The following is a 21502-nucleotide window of genomic DNA, read 5'->3' on the forward strand; positions in this document are numbered from 1 at the left end:
GATGGTGCAGTGAGATAAATAAGGGTGATGGATCAAGCCCTGATCTTTGGACTGGGTAAGAGTGGTCTGCTTAATTGAGACACTCTGTTCATCACCACCCCCTTTTCTGAATCAAGTCAACCCTGAAGCATCTTTACTGGGCATGGGTGATTGAGGATAGAAAAGCTAATACTAAACTGTGTAGGGCTACGACTGAATTTCTACAGGTAAAGGAGGTTCACTCCTGTGAGCCTTATTTGGACTGTATTCGAACCCTGTGGGATAGGGCACTTTATTTTAAATTTAGGGTAGGGGTCCTCCCCCTAGGAACTATGACAGCTAGCTGGAGGGTCCCGATTCAGACAACCCCTTTTTGTCCCTGTTGTGTGGCTCACTGGTTAGAGGCGGCAGACCCGAGAGCAGAGGACGGCCCGGGACCAGGGTTCGATTCCCGACGCGGCAGGTTTCTGGACCAGGGTCAGCGGACTCGATAATTCTCTCGCCTCGGTTCCCACTCTGATCAGCGATCACACTCGGCAACTCTGGGCATTAGCTTGCCTCATCTTCACTAACGGCCCCACCAGACCGCCGGGGATGCCTGGTCTCACCCTGGAGATACCCATTAAGGGACCATCTCTCAGGGAAGCCAGGAAGGGTTTCGCAGCGGTCGAAGCGCCTTGGGACCCTCCGGGTAAGTAGTGCGCTATATAAATGCCTATACATACTTAGTGTTCGAGTGCCCGGCCTATTCAGCTCCCATAAAACATGGCTGAAGCCTCTGTGCAGAGAACTTAAAACTAGATCCCACATGGAGGCATTAAGTATCTTGCAAACTGACCCCCGGCCATTGTTTGCGATTGTCATGGCTAAATTCCTAGGTTGGGCCTGGCATATTAGATTGAATAGACTTTCCCATCTTGTCTGCGAGCACCCTAGGCCACAAAGTCCAGAATTTTTCTAAATTGTTTTTTAAGAATATGTTTTTACCAATGCTGTTTTTACTGTTTTTATGTAAATGTCTTGCTTTTTATGATATGAATTATATATCGAAATAAAGCTATTTACTACTACTATTCTCCACTTTTTATACGAAATGTTCAAAAAGGCATCCGGGCGCAAACGAGCCACTCGTTTGGAGAAGACTCCTCTCGCAGGAGCAGAGGAACGAAAGGATGGCGGGCACGGCGGTCAATCAAGGACGCGTTTATGTAGCGCTGCGAACCCCCGCCTGGGTGTCCAGGCGCCGGAGCTGCTGTCAAACTGCTCCCTCGCCACACTGCACAGGAGGGCGGATCACATTGCGCTAAATGGGGTCGCTATTTGCGTAATTTAGCCACAATTTCACGTCATTAATTACACAAAGGGGCCGAAAGTGAATTTTGCCCATCATGTTGTAGTTCAAACGTTGTTTTGTCACCCCCTGCACGTCGCCTTCTGATGGATTAAGTGATGCATATAGATTTAATCCCAGTGGCTGAAAAAAACGAAGCCTTTTTGCAGAAAACTGAAACCCTAAATGTACTACTCTCTGTCTCGGTCATTTCCTTTTTTCTTTTATTGGTTCTAATTAATTTTGACAGAGAGAGGAGTGAGGGTTTCCAAATCGCTGGCCCAGGCCCCCTGAAGCACAGTGTTGGTGCTAATGAAAAGTGAACAGAAATGAGGGGCGTTAATATGAAAGCAGGATACGTGTTACCTCGCGTCGGCTCTCACATCTGGCCATTGAAAGCCCCTCACCTCTGGACAAGGGCCGAGGGCCTCATCTGAAGCGACCTTTGACCTCACGGGAGTCATTTAAATTCCCTCTTTGCAGCACGACTTGAACTGTCAAAGGTCTGAAAGCCGAAGGATTTTAAAGGTGTTTCTACAGCTTCTCCGTACACGGATCCGTGGCGTTAAATGCACTCAGAGTGGGAGCAAGAGAGCTTTGGAACTCGAGATGCCGCCTTGAAATGTCGTTTGTATCACTGTACATTGGACTCTATTCAAAGACCTTTCATAGGCTGCGGTATGGAAAAGGAAAGAACAGAGAAAGAAGGCGGCCAGCAATAATAGCAAAGCATGACCCCTCCTCAACTGACCCTCTCACATCCCATCCCATCCCATGTAGCACATGTCAGCGGCTGAACGGCAGAAGCTGTTAGACATCTCATTTTACCGACCTTGAAGGATGAAAGGCCTAGAGGGCCATATCAGGATTTAGACTGAGACCTCCGCACCAGGAACACTATAGGACGGCTCAGGAGGTAAACTAACCTCCTGAGCTATCCTGAATCAACGGACAGATCCCCAGGCACGGAGGTTTTAGTTAAAAAACACATTATAAATCAGAAAAAAACCAGAGATGTGAAAATGCAACCTGTAGCCAGAGACACAGACTAGTCAGGAGAGCAGAAAGCAATGTGCCTCAGCCCCAGAGCAGCTGGGGCTCACAGCTGGGGCAGCCCAGCACTGTGCTTGGGTCTGGACGGGAAAAGGTCACAAGGGGTCTGGTAATATATGGGATAAAATACCCCCTGCAGTATATTAGAAGGAAATGGTAAGTCAACAAGGAGATTCAGGACCATACAGTGGAATAAGCCCAAAGGCCAAGTTCCTTTATAAGGTTATGGAATTATAAGGTGGTTTGCAATATTCGTATCATGTTCATGTTTATATTGATAAATACAATGTTGATGTACATCATGATAGGTTATGTTATGTTATGTTAAAGGTATTTAGTACCGCGCACATACACCAATTGGTTTCTTGGCGCTCGGAGACCAGTGGACAGGACACAGGGGAGTGGGTGCAGCTAGCCATGAGCAAGACGGAACAGATATGTTTTCAAGAATTTACGGAAAGTAGGATAGTCAGGAGTGAGCCGGATTGAGAGAGGAAAGGAGTTCCAAGTAGACGGAGCAAGAAAAGAGAAACAGGCACCACCATGCTTCTTGCGTTTGAACCTAGGAGTGATCAGAAGATTGTGAGCAGAGGATCTGAGGTGTCGAGAAGGAGCATAGAGGTGCAGACAGAGGGAAATAAAGACAGGGGGGGAGACAAAAAGAGATTTGAAAATGGTGCATCCCAGTTTAAAGATGCAACGTTGCGCAACTGGGAGCCAGTGTAGGGTTTTTATTATCGGGGTGACGTGTTGGTGTTTGGGCTGCTGGAAAGTTAATCTGGCTGCCTGGTTTTGCACCAGTTGGAGTCGGTGAAGATGGTATGCAGGAATCCCCACGTATAGACAGTTGGCATAGTCTAAACGTGAGGTGACCAGGGCCATGATGACAAGGGTGAGAGCCTCTGGTGATAGGAACCTTCGGATCTTCCCGATTCTGCGAAGATGGTAAAAGCAGGCCGAGGTAACAGCGTTGATATGCGGCCGCATCGAAAGGTCACTAGAAATAGTAACACCTAGGCTCTTCACAGAGTTGACTGGGCAGGGAGGGGGACCAAGGGCAGGGGGCCAAAAATTGGGAGTCCAGGGATGTGGAAGCCCGCCAATCAAAACCAGCTCGGTCTTGCTAGGATTGAGCTTCAGCTGGCTGAAGTTCATCCACTCATAGATGGTAAGCATTGTGGTTTGGAAATTAGAGCAGGAGAGAGGGGAGGGGTCAATGGGAAAAATAAGTTGCAGATCATCTGCATAGTTAAAGGTGGTAATAGAGGAGTGACGAAGAGAAACCAGGAGGGGCGGCATATAAAGATTAAACAAAAGAGGGGACAAAGCGGAGCCCTGGGGAACACCACAGGAAAGTGAAATTCGGGGAGCAGAGAAGGAAGACAGGTGAACCGATTGGGAGCGGAGTTGGAGAAAGGACACAATCCAAGACAGGGCCAGGCCCGAGATGCCAGCATTTCTGACACGGTCGACCAAAATGTCATGGTCGACCGTGTCAAAAGCGGCCGAAAGATCAAGTAGCACTAGGGCCTGGGCCAGATTCTTATCAGCCCCCTGTCTCAGCGTGTCCATGACCGCCACCACCACTGCCTCCGTGGAATGGGCCGGTCTAAAACCTGCCTGTTGATCATCGAGGAAATGAGTTTCCTCGATGAAAGTGCTCAGGCAGCGGGTGACGTAGGTCTCCAAGACCATCCCCAAATAGGGGAGGAGGGAGATAGGTCGATAGTTACCCAAGACCGCAGGGTCAGAACCGGGTTTTTTTTAAAATAGGTACCATCACAGCGCTTTTGAAAGCATTGGGGACAGAGCCTGTAGAGAGTGAGCGATTGAGAAGGTCAAGAGGAGGGCCGGGACAGGCCATAAAGGCATCTCTTAGGATTGAAGGAGGGCAACAGTCATTGGGGGAACCAGAGCTGACAACCTGGAGTAATGAAAGAAAAGTATCCAAGGAGATAGGGGGAAATCCGTGCAGGGAATGAGGATTCGGAGAGGGGAGGGTGCTGACCTGAAACATGGTGGTATGGGGGATGTTATTTTTAATTGTGGAGATTTTGTCGATAAAAAAATAATTAAGGGAGTCGCACAAAGCTTGCGAGGGTAGAGGTTGAGGTGTAACTCTGTCGGGTAGGGAGAGTTCAGCTACGATGGAAAACATTTCTTTTGATTTGGATGCAGAATTGATAACTTTCTGGGAATAATGGGAGGATTTGGCCAAAATAATAGATTTTTTGTAGGATTTTAATAAATCAATATAAATAGACTTTAATAAAGGATTATAGTTACGCCTCCAACGGCGCTCAGCCTGTCTGAGAAGGAGTTTGTCAGCCTTCAGTTGGTCAGTGAACCAACGCTGAGCGTCGTGAGGGCGTTTAGATTTGATGATTTTCACGGGAGCGACCACGTCACTGGCTTGAGACAGCCATTGGTCTAATATGGTTGCTTGAGAATTCAAGTCAGGGTGGTCAGGGGGGAGTGTGGAAGCAAGAGTCGAATGAAAGAGGGAAATGTCGGCGTGCTTCCAATTACGTGCCGAAAAGTTGGAAACTAGTGGGGGACGGGTGGGTGCTGAGAGTTGTAAGGAAAAAGAAATAAAAAAATGATCGGACCAGGTGCAGGGATAGACCAAAGGGGGGGATATATCCAGGTTGGTGGTCCATACCTGGTCCAAGGTATGGCCCTTGTTGTGAGTTGCAACAGAGATATGTTGTGAGAAATTTAAACCAAGTAGCAGACCGGAGAATTCGAGTGAAAGAGAGGATTCAAGGGGGTCTAGTGGCCAATAATTGAAATCGCCAATGATCAAGACCCTGGCGGAATTAATGGCCATCTGCGAAATTAAATCGCTAAACAAGGATGGGAAGGAGGGCATGTTAACAGGGGGACGATACACTAAGACACAAATGAAAGAGTGTTTAGGAGATGTGAATTTCAACGTGAGGATGTCAGAATTTAGTATAGGGGTGGTGTCTATGTATAACATTGAACTCGCATCGCTGTTGTCTAATCCACCCAATATGACCTCCCCATCAACCGCAACTCAGAAATACGTGGTCAGGCAGGCCCTGCTACCAACACCTGAAGCCTCTGGTCGCGTTTATCTAAGGGTTATATGCCACCCCCCCTGTGATCTTGCAAACAGAAAACACAGATCGATCCCACAGATAGGCAGCAACACCACAATAGTCGTAGGAGATACGTTTGGCCGGAGGGGCCCGCGTCCCCATAACACCATAAAGTCAGATGCCAAAGTAAGTTAGGAGCACTCATCTGATCAGAACACAGCATGCTCACCACACACACAGTGATCACACACTACCCATGTCGGACATGGCGACACGTACCCACTGGTCTCATTGTGTCCATGCAAGGTCGAGTCCCACCTACGTTTCTCATCAAATGACCAGATTTATGGCCTGTGACTAGGCCCGGATGTTTGTCTCCAAAGGAATGTACAAGTTGTTTTATGACGTTTCATGTAATGTATAAAAGACGACCAATGTGCTTTGAGGCCGTCTTCCGATCCCAGCTCTGTTGCCTGTTCTCCTGGCCGCTTCATTTAATTAAACCAACTGTTCCTGTTTTGACAACGCCTATTGTCTTTCATGTTTTTCAAGGTAAATTCATATTTGAGCAACATTTTGGTGAGCCAGCCAGGAGAGATTAGTTTTTCGAGCCCGACTGCAGCCGAAGGATCAAGACTCCACCGGTACGGATTCACATCTGCAACAAGAACAGTGAGCAGACGCCGCAATAGAATGAAAGTTCTGCTGAATCCGCTGGGCTGTACTGAAGCCGCCGTCAGTGGATATGAGACCACATCTAATCTTTAGTCCCAGCATTTGGCGTATGGCAAACGAAGAAGTGTAAAAATGTAATATGAGCACCCAGTCATTAACAGAAATCTGACCTACTGCTTATTTTATGAGTCCAAGCTGAGTAGTCGCAAGGAGGTGATCAGGCGCAGTTCACCTTTCTCTGATAGTCAGCACGTTAGGAAAGGTGAGAGTTGTTTAGTTGTTTGGACCGCTGGGCAGGACACAGAGAGTAACCTTGTCTCTGGGTGTTATGAAGGGACTGCTTGGAGCTTTGGGCAAAACACATAGCTCTGGGTGTGATATAGAGACAGCATCTCAATCTTAATTTTGTAATCTGAGAGAGTTTTCTTAGTCCTATCAGTTATTAACACTGGTGTATCTGAAAGGTGGTATTCACTTGGGTTGCTGGGTGTGACACAGAGGGTGCGCATGACCTCTGGGCGTGACACAGAGGGTGCCCATGACCTCTGGGCGTGACACAGAGGGTGCGCATGACCTCTGGGCATGACACAGAGGGTGCGCATGACCTCTGGGCGTGACACAGAGGGTGCGCATGACCTCTGGGCGTGACACAGAGGGTGCGCATGACCTCTGGGCGTGACACAGAGGGTGCGCATGACCTCTGGGCGTGACACAGAGGGTGCGCATGACCTCTGGGCGTGACACAGAGGGTGCGCATGACCTCTGGGCATGACACAGAGGGTGCGCATGACCTCTAGGCGTGACACAGAGGGCGCGCATGACCTCTGGGCGTGACACAGAGGGCGCGCATGACCTCTGGGCGTGACACAGAGGGTGATCATGACCTCTGGGCGTGACACAGAGGTTGGGCATGACCTCTGGGCGTGACACAGAGGATGTGCATGACCTCTGGGCATGACACAGAGGGTGCGCATGACCTCTGGGCATGACACAGAGGGTGCCCATGACCTCTGGGCATGACACAGAGGGTGCGCATGACCTCTGGGCGTGACACAGAGGATGTGCATGACCTCTGGGCATGACACAGAGGGTGCCCATGACCACTGGGCGTGACACAGAGGATGTGCATGACCTCTGGGCATGACACAGAGGGTGCCCATGACCACTGGGCGTGACACAGAGGCTGCGCATGACCTGTGGGCGTGACACAGTGGGTGCGCATGACCTCTGGGCGTGACACAGAGGATGCACATGACCTCTGGGCGTGACACAGAGGGTGCGCATGACCTCTGGGCGTGACACAGAGGTTGGGCATAACCTCTGGGCGTGACACAGAGGGTGCGCATGACCTCTGGGCGTGACACAGAGGGTGCGCATGACCTCTGGGCATGACACAGAGGGTGCGCATGACCTCTGGGCATGACACAGAGGGTGCCCATGACCTCTGGGCGTGACACAGAGGGTGCCCATGTCCTCTGGGCGTGACACAGAGGGTGCGCATGACCTCTGGGCGTGACACAGAGGGTGCGCATGACCTCTGAGCATGACACAGAGGGTGGGCATGACCTCTGGGCGTGACACAGAGGGTGCACATGACCTCTGGGCGTGACACAGAGGGTGCGCATGACCTCTTGGCGTGACACAGTGGGTGCGCATGACCTCTGGGCGTGACACAGAGGGTGCACATGACCTCTGGGCGTGACACAGAGGGTGCGCACGACCTCTGGGCGTGACACAGAGGGTGCGCATGACCTCTGGGCGTGACACAGAGGGTGCACATGACCTCTGGGCGTGACACAGAGGGTGCGCATGACCTCTGGGCGAGACACAGAGGGTGCGCATGACCTCTGGGTGTGACACAGAGGATGCACATGACCTCTGGGCGAGACACAGAGGGTGCGCATGACCTCTGGGTGTGACACAGAGGATGCACATGACCTCTGGGCATGACACAGAGGGTGCGCATGACCTCTGGGCGTGACACAGAGGGTGCGCATGACCTCTGGGCGTGACACAGAGGGGGCGCATGACCTCTGAGCATGACACAGAGGGTGGGCATGACCACTGGGCGTGACACAGAGGGTGCGCATGACCTCGTGGCGTGACACAGTGGGTGCGCATGACCTCTGGGCGTGACAAAGTGGGTGCGCATGACCTCTGGGCGTGACACAGAGGGTGCGCATGACCTCTGGGCGTGACACAGAGGGTGCGCATGACCTCTGGGTGTAATTCAGACATTAGGGAAAAATCCGAACCTTGGAGAGTAAGGTGCAGATTGTGCTTCTTCTTCTCCGCAGAAATCATTGCTATTTTTGCCCCCAAACCAGTACTGACAGACTCTCTGGCTCACTTAGTTCTGCGAAATGTGCATAGCCTCCCCTTGTCATGGGGCAACATGGGCTAGGAGCGGCTACGTTTTTTTCAACAAAAATCCTCATTTTTTCCTAGGTATTTTTTTCTCTTCTATTTTCATTGTGGTTTTCAATTGATGCATTTTTTCTTGATGTGGTTCTGATAAATTATTGCAACTGTGTTTTCATGTTGAATGTTAGGTCTCGTTAACATTTCTATGCGCGTACAAAGAAACTGCCACTTCTCATCTATGCCTGAAACCTGGGCCGATAATCGTGAACATTACCTGCGCCATCTTGCCCGATGGTCCTTTTGCGCACCCATAGGCCGTAGCCATTTTAATCGACCACAACCATTTTGGGTTCTGTTGTTCACCCCTGTTTCACCTGCAGCTCCGCAAGTATCTGTATAACCTACTGACCGACTTGGTATGTGTGCTAAGGGCCATAATCTAGCGGACATGCCCACGTTTGATGTTAAACTTAGAACAACATTCTATTACGGCCGCAAACCTCTGCATTTATTGTTCCTCCCCATCCCTGTGTATGTAACCAAAGATTGTAGATACCAAAAGGTCCCGCTCTAACATGGTTTATTGCACCCCAAAGAATGCACCTCCCGATGGACAATGGAATATGTTTTCCTATCAACAGTAAAGGATGTTAAACCCTGACCAGTCTCACATGCTCCCGACCCTGAGGCAAAGGCCAGCTGCCTGATAAACATCATATGTCCAACTGTTTATGATTGGGTGGGTACGTTCCAACTTATCCGAAATGTATGGCATCTTGTCCGGGGTGGGGTACCAAGCTTACATGACACCGCTCATGAAGATTGTATTGTCAAAACACTGTATAAAAGTAACCTGTTGGAGAGTTGAAGTTAGAACACCTCCCTGAGAGACATCCCGGTGTCTGCGGTAGACGCGCTCTCCTCTAGAGTGAATAAACCTCGTTCTTGCCTTCCAGAGTCCAGCGCCTGCCTCGTTATTTTAATAGTGCGAAAGAGAATCAAAGGTGATAAGCCAAGCAGCTTTGGGGGTCTCGAAGTGGGCTGCTTTTCATCAATTGGCGTCCCAAACGTGGGGCCCATCAGCGACTCGCCGGTCCAAGTAGGAGAGGTCCCAACGACGGAGTGAACAACTAATCGATTGGGGTTACCCTGCCTTGAGAGGACCCATGTCTGGCTGCTGATCAACCTGAACTTCACCAGTTCCGAGCAGACCTCTCTCTCGATTGACCTGCGGTCCTGACTGGGACCCTAAAGGATTGCCATATCGATATCGGAGTGAGAGGACAACCAGGCGCTGGAAGGGGAAGACGAAGAACTGTCCAGACGATCCGGGTAAGGTCATGAAATACGACAAAATTGATTGTCAGATTGTATTGAAATTGTTTGGTTGAATACTAGTATTCCGTTCTTGAAGTTATTGGTAGTAATTGAGACATTCCCTCCTTGCAAACGGTGTAGAATAGGAATATTTCCCTCTTTGCAGGCAGCGAAGGGCAGGTAGTGCAGACCTTTTTCCACGTCCTATTGAGATATTTATATTGACCGCTTGTACGTCATGCCTGTCTTCTCAAAATTGTTTGATTGGTTTGGACAGGACCGTTTGTTAGAGGTCAGTCATCCAGCAACCCAGGAGGGCACCCCTAACAAGGACATGCATGTTAAATATGGAGTAGCCATCATTGCTTATAGCAAACTGTGGCACAAATACACTAGGAAGGACCAGGTAAATCAGTGGCCACTGACGGGATCTTTTGATCTCGCTAAGATAGAAACATTGGAAATAGCGCTCCACAGAAAGAAAGCTACGCCAGCCATGCTTGAAAGCTTTGGCCTTTGGCGAAAAGAAGCAAATCAACGAAAGAAAAAAGATATAGCCAGGAAGGAAAAAGAGATGCGAAAGTCTGCTTACCAGCCTGTAAAAGGTTAGAAGGTAAAATAAAAGAAAGGGAAAACGATAAAAATGAACAAGAATCAAAAATATCAGGCCAGTACCCTGTTAGAATGCCTTCAACTCTTTACCCTGAGTTACCGGCTAAACAGAAAATAAATGATGACCTTTTGTTAGGCCCCCGAATCATCCACATGCCACCTCCTTATGCCCCTGCTCATCCCGTAGTACGACACTAAGAACAGCAAGGTACCAACGGAGACGCCACAACCATTTCCGCTCCAGTTGAGCCACTTACACCAAGTGCCTCATCAACAAATGCATTAGTGGAAATAGGATCAATGGAAAAAGAGTCGCCCAGGGTCCCACGATTAAGTACGCACGAGCGGGCAAACATTGACAAGATAGTCAAAACCCTTGTGGAGAGAAGAGAAACGGAAGAGTATGTGACCGACATATGCAATTCATATGCCGAGAACCACAAAAGATTTTTTCATTGTGCGCTTCTGTTACTACGCACTTACTGCCTATGAAGAGAAATATCAGGATGTAGGGCCCGGGAGACTAATGGCGCTTTACAGAAAAGTTAACATTGGAGACGAAAACGACAACGATGTTGCAGGACTCTTTTCGTCCACGTTAGAAGTATTCCACCGCCTCATAGAACAAGGGCGGATAGATACAGACAGGACATCGAAGCTAGTAAAACCCTCAGTAGAGGAGCCAGATAATATGATGCCAATAAAGGAAGCCGCCCCGTATTGGGTTCCCCCTAGGGGACAAGGGACTAACAACGACGCAAATCATCAGGACGCTAAAGGAAGGGTGGTCTACAATTGGATGTATCAACCATGGGACAGACAGGACAATCTCTGCCGGATTTACAAAAGAATCCCACCGCTTTTTACACAGAACTAGGTACCGCGTTGGGGTCCACAATAATGACACTTGCTGACATCGACCTGTTCTTCGGGTTATGTTTACCAGCCGATGTGTGGAAGCAGATTAGGAAGGTAGACCACACGGAATTGCTCAGTCATACCTGGGAACAACTCAGCACATTAGACAAACAGCGGAATCCAGGTCAGAAACCGGTTAAAGCTATATTGGACCTCCCTGACAAAATAGTTCAGAAGGTAAAAACACTGATACCGGAGAAAAAGATAGACTGGTCCATAGTAACCGTGTGCCGCCAGAAACCACAAGAGGATGTCTCAGAGTATTTCTCGAGATTCGAAACAGTGTTCTCTGATTACAGTGGACAGGACAAGTCCACTGCAACCGGACACCACTTATTCATGCAAAATTATGTCAAAGGACTGCTGCCGGAGGTATATCAGAAATTACAGACTAGCGAAAATAGTTGGGCGGCATCTAAATCGGCGGCAATTCTCCAAATGGCCCAGTACTATGAACATCAGAAAAACGAGAATGACAGGGTCACAGAAAGGAAAAAGAAGGACTTGAAGGAAAGAGTAATGATGGCCCAACTCCATGGGGTGAATACAGGGAGGGAACAATAAAAGGGAGGATACCAACTGAATGTCCCTAGAGTACAGCCTCCTAGAAATGACTCGTTGACACCATATGTGCGGCGCCAGGACTTAGGACAAGATCAATGGGCATTTTGCAAGGAATATGGACATTGGAAATCCCAATGACCGGCTTTATCAGGAACCGGTAGGGGCAGAGGGGCAAGGGAAATAGCAAATGAACAGAGAGGAAGAGGACGTGGGAGAGGATACACAAGTGAAGCAAGAGAAGAAAGGCCAGGAAGAGTGAACGCATTTGATTGTCCTAGGCAGAACCAGTATCAACAGACAGATTATGACAACGCGTATGACTTCGCATAGGACAGCCAGGGGCAAGGGAGGGATCCAGTCGAGCTCTATGTTGATCAGCATGGCCCGTATGTCACCGCAAAGGTCCTGGGCACAGAGTCACCATTTCTGGTAGACACGGGAGCAACACGTAGTGCACTATCCAAATGACTGATTCCAAGGGCACCCTTGTCTGGCTCTCATGTGACCTCAATAGGATTTGATGGTACGCCCTCCACCAACCCTTTGTCCAAACCGATTCCTTTAAACCTTGACAGCAATATTGTTGAAACAACTTTTCTCCTCTCTTCCAACACGCCAGACGCCATTATGGGTCTTGACCTTCTGAAGCACTTCCATGCAACAATCAGGTGCTCGCCAGACGGAGTGCGTGTCATCCTATATGACAACCGCCAGCACCATGGAGATAGCCCTTCCCAGCACATGTATCTCATCTCTGAGACTGACACATCCCTACTGGACACTTTACCATCACACTTATGGGCTAGAGCTGATTCAGACATAGGACGAATGATGATTGACCCAGTACACGTGACAAATACGACAAGACGCAATCCTACCGAAGGTACCACAGTACAGAATCTCACCAGAGGGTGAGAAGGCACTGACAGACATCATACACTCTTTGATGGAGGCAGTGGTGGTAGAGGAAGTAGTGAGCAACGTTTGTAACAGCCCCATACTACTGATAATAAAGAGACAGGGAGAGGGAGATGGAAAAGCCTACCGCTTCATCATTGACCTGCGGGAAGTAAACAAAATTGTAGTACCACAGTACCCAGTAGTTTCGACGTAAATCATCAGGACGCTAAAGGAAGGGTGGTCTACAATTGGATGTATCAAACATGGGACAGACAGGACAATCTCTGCCGGATTTACAAAAGAATCCCACCGCTTTTTACACAGAACTAGGTACCGCGTTGGGGTCCACAATAATGACACTTGCTGATATCAACCAATGGAAAAAGAGTCGCCCAGGGTCCCACGATTAAGTACGCACGAGCGGGCAAACATTGACAAGATAGTCAAAACCCTTGTGGAGAGAAGAGAAACGGAAGAGTATGTGACCGACATATGCAATTCATATGCCGAGAACCACAAAAGATTTTTTCATTGTGCGCTTCTGTTACTACGCACTTACTGCCTATGAAGAGAAATATCAGGATGTAGGGCCCGGGAGACTAATGGCGCTTTACAGAAAAGTTAACATTGGAGACGAAAACGACAACGATGTTGCAGGACTCTTTTCGTCCACGTTAGAAGTATTCCACCGCCTCATAGAACAAGGGCGGATAGATACAGACAGGACATCGAAGCTAGTAAAACCCTCAGTAGAGGAGCCAGATATTATGATGCCAATAAAGGAAGCCGCCCGTATTGGGTTCCCCCTAGGGGACAATGGACTAACAACGACGTAAATCATCAGGACGCTAAAGGAAGGGTGGTCTACAATTGGATGTATCAACCATGGGACAGACAGGACAATCTCTGCCGGATTTACAAAAGAATCCCACCGCTTTTTACACAGAACTAGGTACCGCGTTGGGGTCCACAATAATGACACTTGCTGACATCGACCTGTTCTTCGGGTTATGTTTACCAGCCGATGTGTGGAAGCAGATTAGGAAGGTAGACCACACGGAATTGCTCGGTCATACCTGGGAACAACTCAGCACATTAGACAAACAGCGGAATCCAGGTCAGAAACCGGTTAAAGCTATATTGGACCTCCCTGACAAAATAGTTCAGAAGGTAAAAACACTGATACCGGAGAAAAAGATAGACTGGTCCATAGTAACCGTGTGCCGCCAGAAACCACAAGAGGATGTCTCAGAGTATTTCTCGAGATTCAAAACAGTGTTCTCTGATTACAGTGGACAGGACAAGTCCACTGCAACCGGACACCACTTATTCATGCAAAATTATGTCAAAGGACTGCTGCCGGAGGTATATCAGAAATTACAGACTAGCGAAAATAGTTGGGCGGCATCTAAATCGGCGGCAATTCTCCAAATGGCCCAGTACTATGAACATCAGAAAAACGAGAATGACAGGGTCACAGAAAGGAAAAAGAAGGACTTGAAGGAAAGAGTAATGATGGCCCAACTCCATGGGGTGAATACAGGGAGGGAACAATAAAAGGGAGGATACCAACTGAATGTCCCTAGAGTACAGCCTCCTAGAAATGACTCGTTGACACCATATGTGCGGCGCCAGGACTTAGGACAAGATCAATGGGCATTTTGCAAGGAATATGGACATTGGAAATCCCAATGCCCGGCTTTATCAGGAACCGGTAGGGGCAGAGGGGCAAGGGAAATAGCAAATGAACAGAGAGGAAGAGGACGTGGGAGAGGATACGCAAGTGAAGCAAGAGAAGAAAGGCCAGGAAGAGTGAACGCATTTGATTGTCCTAGGCAGAACCAGTATCAACAGACAGATTATGACAACGCGTATGACTTCGCATAGGACAGCCAGGGGCAAGGGAGGGATCCAGTCGAGCTCTATGTTGATCAGCATGGCCCGTATGTCACCGCAAAGGTCCTGGGCACAGAGTCACCATTTCTGGTAGACACGGGAGCAACACGTAGTGCACTATCCAAATGACTGATTCCAAGGGCACCCTTGTCTGGCTCTCATGTGACCTCAATAGGATTTGATGGTACGCCCTCCACCAACCCTTTGTCCAAACCGATTCCTTTCAACCTTGACAGCAATATTGTTGAAACAACTTTTCTCCTCTCTTCCAACACGCCAGACGCCATTATGGGTCTTGACCTTCTGAAGCACTTCCATGCAACAATCAGGTGCTCGCCAGACGGAGTGCGTGTCATCCTATATGACAACCGCCAGCACCATGGAGATAGCCCTTCCCAGCATATGTATCTCATCTCTGAGACTGACACATCCCTACTGGACACTTTACCATCACACTTATGGGCTAGAGCTGATTCAGACATAGGACGAATGATGATTGACCCAGTACACGTGACAAATACGACAAGACGCAATCCTACCGAAGGTACCACAGTACAGAATCTCACCAGAGGGTGAGAAGGCACTGACAGACATCATAGACTCTTTGATGGAGGCAGTGGTGGTAGAGGAAGTAGTGAGCAACGTTTGTAACAGCCCCATACTACTGATAATAAAGAGACAGGGAGAGGGAGATGGAAAAGCCTACCGCTTCATCATTGACCTGCGGGAAGTAAACAAAATTGTAGTACCACAGTACCCAGTAGTTTCCGACATCACCACCATTCTGGCCTTAATTCCCTCAACTGCTACCACTTTTACCGTAATCGACCTCAAAAATGCGTTCTTCTCCATACCGATTCACAAAGACAGCCGCTATCTATTTGGATTTACCCTAAATTCTTGCTCATATAGATTTTGTAGAGCACCCCAGGGTACACAGAGAGCCCGAGCATCTATAGCCAAGCGCTTGAAAGACAATTGGATGCTATACAATTACCAGACGGTGTGACACTAATATAATATGTAGATGACATCCTTCTAGCAGCAGACACCACACCATTAGCTGTCACAGCCACCATCAAACTGCTCCATTTCCTTGCCAAGAATGGTCACAAGGTCTCCCGAAAGAAATTACAATTTTGTAAATCACAAGTAACCTATCTAGGCCACCTCTTATCCAAAGAAGGGAGAAAACTCACGCCCGATAGAATGCAGACAATCCTAGACACTCCTGTCCCCAGAAGTCAAATGCAGGTCCGTTCCTTGATAGGTCTCACCTCCTTTTGCCGACAGTGGCTGCCGAACTTCAGCCTCATCATCAAACCCCTTCTCTCCCTTCTATCTAAAGACATCCCCTCACCTCTTCCCTGGAACCCTGAATGTCAAACTACCTTTAAAGAGCTATGTGATGCACTCTGTACGGCCCCTGTCCTAGGAACCCCAGATTACTCCAAACCATTCTTCCTCTACACACATGAGAAGGAGGGATGTGCACTCCTGAACCAGACCAAGATCCAACATTTGACTAGCGCCCGACTGACAGGATATGAGCTGACCTTGCTAGCGCCACACATTACCCTGAAACGGCGCACCACCCTCAATCCTGCCACATTGTTACCACTACCTGAAAACGATCCTGGTGTGACATGACTGTGTGACACTGACAGACGAACAGACAAAGAGTAGAGTAGACCTTAGAGACACTGCCTTTTTAGAACCAGACAGAGAACTATGGGTGGTGGTTCCTGCATCAAACTCCCTGACGGAACCACCTCAGCCGCATACGCTGTCACCACAGCCCAAACCATTTTAGAGACAGCACGTATTACTCACTGCTCAGCCCAGGCAGCAGAACTCATTGCCCTCACAAGAGCTTGTATTTTAGCATCAGGTACGACTGTCAACATATAAACTGAAAGTCAGTATGCCTTTGGGGTAGTTCACCACTTCGGGATCTTATGAAAGGAGAGAGGGTTCCTGACTTCACATGGTACACCCATCCTGCATGGAGACTTAGTCTCCGCATTGACGGAAGCAGTACTCCTACCCAAGAGGCTAACGGTGATAAAATGCCAAGCACATAAGAAAGTGACAGATCGTATTGGACAGGGAAACGCACTCGCTGACGTTACTGCCCGAGCCACGGCAGAAGACAGGATTACGACACAAACTGAACAATGGACTGACGCAAGAACCACTGTAAGAGACATACAGGCACGCAGGACGAACTGACTGAGTGGGAAAGGGTGGGACTGAAGGACGAGGAAGATTGCTGGAGAACTAAAGATGGGAATAAATGGCTGTTGCCCAATGCCTACTTAATCCCTACATTGACCATGGCACATTTACCCGCACACATAGGCTCCTCCCCATGACTGAACTGATCACCAGAGTGTGGCATAATGTCAAGATAGCCGAATCTGCCAAACGCCTAGTGCAGCAATGTATAGTCTGCCTACAACAACCCGGGGAAAGGGACCGTAGTACCACGGGGAGGGTTTGGAGTCCCTGACCACCCCTTTGAAGTCCTACAGATGGATTACATCCAACTAGAAAGGTGCCATGGTCTGAAATGCGTCCTAGTGGTTGTGTGCGCTTTTAGCAAATGGGTGGAGGCATACCCCACCCGCGAAAATACTGCCCTAGCCACTGCAAAGGTATTGCTCAAAGAATTCTTCCCTCGCTATGGCCTTTGTAGAATTTTATGGAGTGACAACGGCCCCCACTTCGTAGCGGAGGTGATACAGAACATCCGGAGAGGGTTGGGGGTAAAACAGAAGTTTCATGCCGTCTTCCACCCCAATCAGCGGGCCTGGTAGAAAGACACAATGCAACCTTGAAGCTAAAACGGACCAAAATAGTTGCCACAACCGGGTTAAAATGGCCCGACGCCCTCCCATTGGCATTACTATCAATGCGCTGCACCCCAACCAAGCACAGCCTAACCCCTTATGAGGTAGTCTTCGGCAGGCCTATGAGCATTTGGGCAGCTCCAAAACCAACCTCCAATAACGATGTCCCCGATATACTAATGTCTGACTATTTGTATAAACTGACAAACGAGCTTATCCACCAACAGGTGCAGCAAGCCTTGCCAGACATATCCAGGGGCCCAGGACATGCGATAAAGCCCGGAGCCATGTCCTCGTGAGGAACTTCCAGAGGACCAAGAGTCTAGAGCCGAGGTGGACGGGCCCCTGGCAAGTCTTGATCACCACCCGAACTGCCCTTCAAGTGGAAGGGAAGCAAAATTGGCTGCATGCCCACCACTGGAAGAAAATCCCTCTGATGCTGGCAACCCGCGAAGAGGTGGAGGTGCTCGAGGAAGTTCTATCAAAAGACCGGCCAGCTCTGAGTTGCTATCCACAAGAAGACACACTGCAACTCACAGAAGTTCCTGACCCCACGGTGCCATCCTAGAAGGGGTACAACTTGAGATCAACGAAAGGAGGGCGCTCCGACAACCAGGCCACTCACTGAGTCGAAAACCTCAGATCGGTAGCACAGCCAACCCAACCAGGGTAAAACGCTAGACAAAGTCTGTGGTCCTGCCAGTCACTGAGCCCCTTGAAGATGACGGAAGATATCAAACACCGAAAGAACAATCGCAAAACCTCCAAGACCGCCAACTTGCACGGCACGAAGACAATTGTGCTTGCGGCAGCATTTCTCACCGGTCTCCTGCAAATTATCACAGCCTGGATCGTTGAAGAGAATGCTCCTGCACACAGAACAATGTTTCCCACCTTGCAACCTACAACCTAGAAAGAACATTATCCAATATCACTGTTGCCTCACCTCCGAGAGCGGCGCAAAGAATTTTGGAACAAATCTTTTGTACAACTGTTGCACCAGCACAGTCTTGCCACTAATGCCACCAACTGCTGGGTCTGTGGACTGCTACCACATGCCACTGAACGATCTAGCCCATTCATTCTCTCACCCTTTTCTGTTTATGGATCTTGCCTTGCCTGGATGATGCTCCTCCAACAAAGTTACAGAGACAATGTCACTTCCGGAGAAACAATTGCTCGTGTCTACACTGAGTTCTGGCTGAACAAAACAGGAAGAACAACAGCTCCCTTCTGTCTTCACTCCACCAATGTAACATTCTCAATGAACGTCCCTTCCAAAGAGCAAGTGGAAATCGAAGTTTTCAACAATCCTGTCAGAACTACTTTTTCCTACCTCAAGAAAAGAACCACTGCAACCCTGACCGTGGCCCTGTCTGTAATGAATGTCTCGGGCCTTTTGTGCATCAAAGGTCATGGGACTAAAAATGTGGGACACAGCACGAGCAATATCACAAGGACTCTGAACACTGCCAACCCTCCAGCATTTGTGGCCTCACCCAACATGTACTTTGTCTGCGGAACCAAGGCCCACACCTGGCTCCCACGGGGCTGGGGAGGCGCGTGCTACATCGCCTTTGTTCTACCACCAACCTACACGGCCCTTGCAGGGCATCATCGAGAAAGGCGTTCCTTAGACACTGACCAAGCAGACTCTGCTCCATCACAATTCCTCAAAGCAGCGAAAGGGCTCATTCCGCTATGGGGACCAATGGCAAACAGCCGAGCCATCAGGCACCTGACTCAGGCAGTTGAAATTGCCCTGAACATCACTCGTCAACAACACTGCCGGGCTTCAGGCGGTCCGTCTGGTGACCCTACAAAATCGTATGGTCCTAGACGTGGTACTAGCAGACCGTGGGGGAGCATGTTGCATCATCGGTGCTAGCTGTTGCATATACGTCCCTGACACTTCACCAGCTGTTTATAAAGCTATTGAACAAATCCACAGACTGTCTTCGCAAATCCATCAAGGAACAGAGACTTGGACACTTGGAAATTGGCTTTGGGGCATCTTAAGGGAGTGGTATTGGAAGTTATTAATGATCCTCTTGATCCCAGCACTGGCAATATGTGGTTGTTGTTTATGTGTACACTGTGTACCACCTCTGTGTTCCCTTTTTATAAGCACCTTGCGCCGTAAGACTATGGGCACTCAACTGACAAAAATTAGAGTACTGTATGAGCAAGAGATACAGGACCTTATGGGGATCGAAATAAACTGACAAGCTGGCTAGTCATGTTCAAAAGGCGGACTGTGAAACCTGGGCCGATAATCGTGAACATTAACTGCGCCATCTTGCCCGATGGTCCTTTTTGCGCACACATAGGCCGTAGCCATTTTAATCGACCACGACCATTTTGTGTTCTGTTGTTCACCTGTGTTTCACCTGCACTTCCACAAGTATCTGTATAACCTTCTGACCAACTTGGTATGTGTGCTAAGGGCCATAATCTGGCGGACATGCCCACGTTTGATGTTAAACTAAGAACGACATTCTATTACTGCCGCAAACCTCTGCATTCATTGTTCCTCCCCATCCCTGTGTATGTAACGAAAGATTGTAGATACCAAAAGGTCTCGCACTAACCTGGTTTATTGCACCACAAAGAATGCACCTCCCGATGGACAATGGAACTTGTTTTCCTATCAACAGTAAAGGACGTTAAACCCTGACCAGTCTCACATGCTCCCGACCCTGAGGCAAAGGCCAGCTGCCTGATAAACATCCTATGTCCGACTGTTTATGATTGGGTGGGTACGATCCAACTTGTCCAAAATGTATGGCATCTTGTCCGGGGCGGGGTACCGAGCTTACATGACACCGCTCATAAAGGTTGTATTGTCAAAACACTGTATAAAAGTAACCTGTTGGAGAGTTGAAGTTAGAACACCTCCCTGAGAGACAACCCGGTGTCTGCGGTAGACGTGCCTTCCTCTAGAGGGAATAAACCTTGTTCTTGCCTTCCAGTTTCCAGCGCCTGCCTCGTTATTTTAATAGTTCGAAAGAGAATCAAAGGTGATAAGCCAAGCAGCTTCGGGGGTCTGAAGGGGGCTGCTTTTCTTCAAAAGTACAATTCACAATGTTTTGAATTAATCACTTCACTTTCTTACAGGTTGTTACACTTCATATGCACTGCCTTATGTACTGCGAAAGTATGTTTGACGCATCTTTGTCCTAAAGTTAAGCTCATTGTAAATTAGCTGTTGCCATCATAAGTCTTTGCACATAGTTGACCAATGATTAGAGTAGACTTAAGGATTATCTAAAAAGCCTTGAGGAGTTAGAACTGCATTAAATCCCTTAAAAAATGTCCAACCTATTTGAACCACATGCAAACTAGCTTTCCCACGCAGGCTAAGAAGCTAGATAAATTATGCAGTGAGTAGCATGCACACACGAAGGCGCACATCTTCTAATCTTCTGCGTAGAGACATGGGGCCAGATGTAGGAAGGGTTTTACCTGTCGGTAACGGCCGAAATCGTCCGTTACCGACCGGTAATAGGCTTTTGTGATGTAGGGGGGCAATTTACAGATTCTATAAATACCGAATCGGTATTTACCGATTCGGTAATATACCGATTCGGTAATTTACCGAATCATCATTTACCGATTCGGTATTTACCGAATCGGTAAATGACATGTAGGAAGCACTTTAAACAGTGCTCATGTGCTTTAAGGATTCGTTATTTACCATGCGCAGCAACCAACCATTTATCCAGAGTATAAGGACACCTTATACTGTGGATAAATGGTTGGTTGGTGCACGTATGGAGAAGGCAACATTGCATTATTGAAACTCGAGAGAGAACTAAATCTTGTAAAGTAATGTAATGTAAAAAATTCTTGTAAAGTGCGGCTTACACTGGACGGTTTCTTGGCGCTGTTCACTTATTTGGGGAAGATGGCATGAAGGGAAGGTGATGAGTGCTTATGTGTAGATGCTGCGGAAGAGGTGAGTTTTGAGGAGAGAC

The 21502-nt window shown here is 48.5% G+C and overlaps 1 protein-coding gene across 1 annotated transcript in view; it reads right to left on the bottom strand.

Annotated features, from left to right (window-relative positions):
• The window catches only part of SPAG17 (sperm associated antigen 17), a 1900597-nt gene that overhangs the window by 1833031 nt on the left and 46064 nt on the right, over positions 1-21502 (bottom strand). The gene's annotated exons all lie outside the window — the stretch shown is intronic.

The sequence above is a fragment of the Lissotriton vulgaris genome, chromosome 8, assembly GCF_964263255.1.
Source record: "Lissotriton vulgaris chromosome 8, aLisVul1.2, whole genome shotgun sequence".
Lineage (NCBI taxonomy): Eukaryota > Metazoa > Chordata > Amphibia > Caudata > Salamandridae > Lissotriton > Lissotriton vulgaris.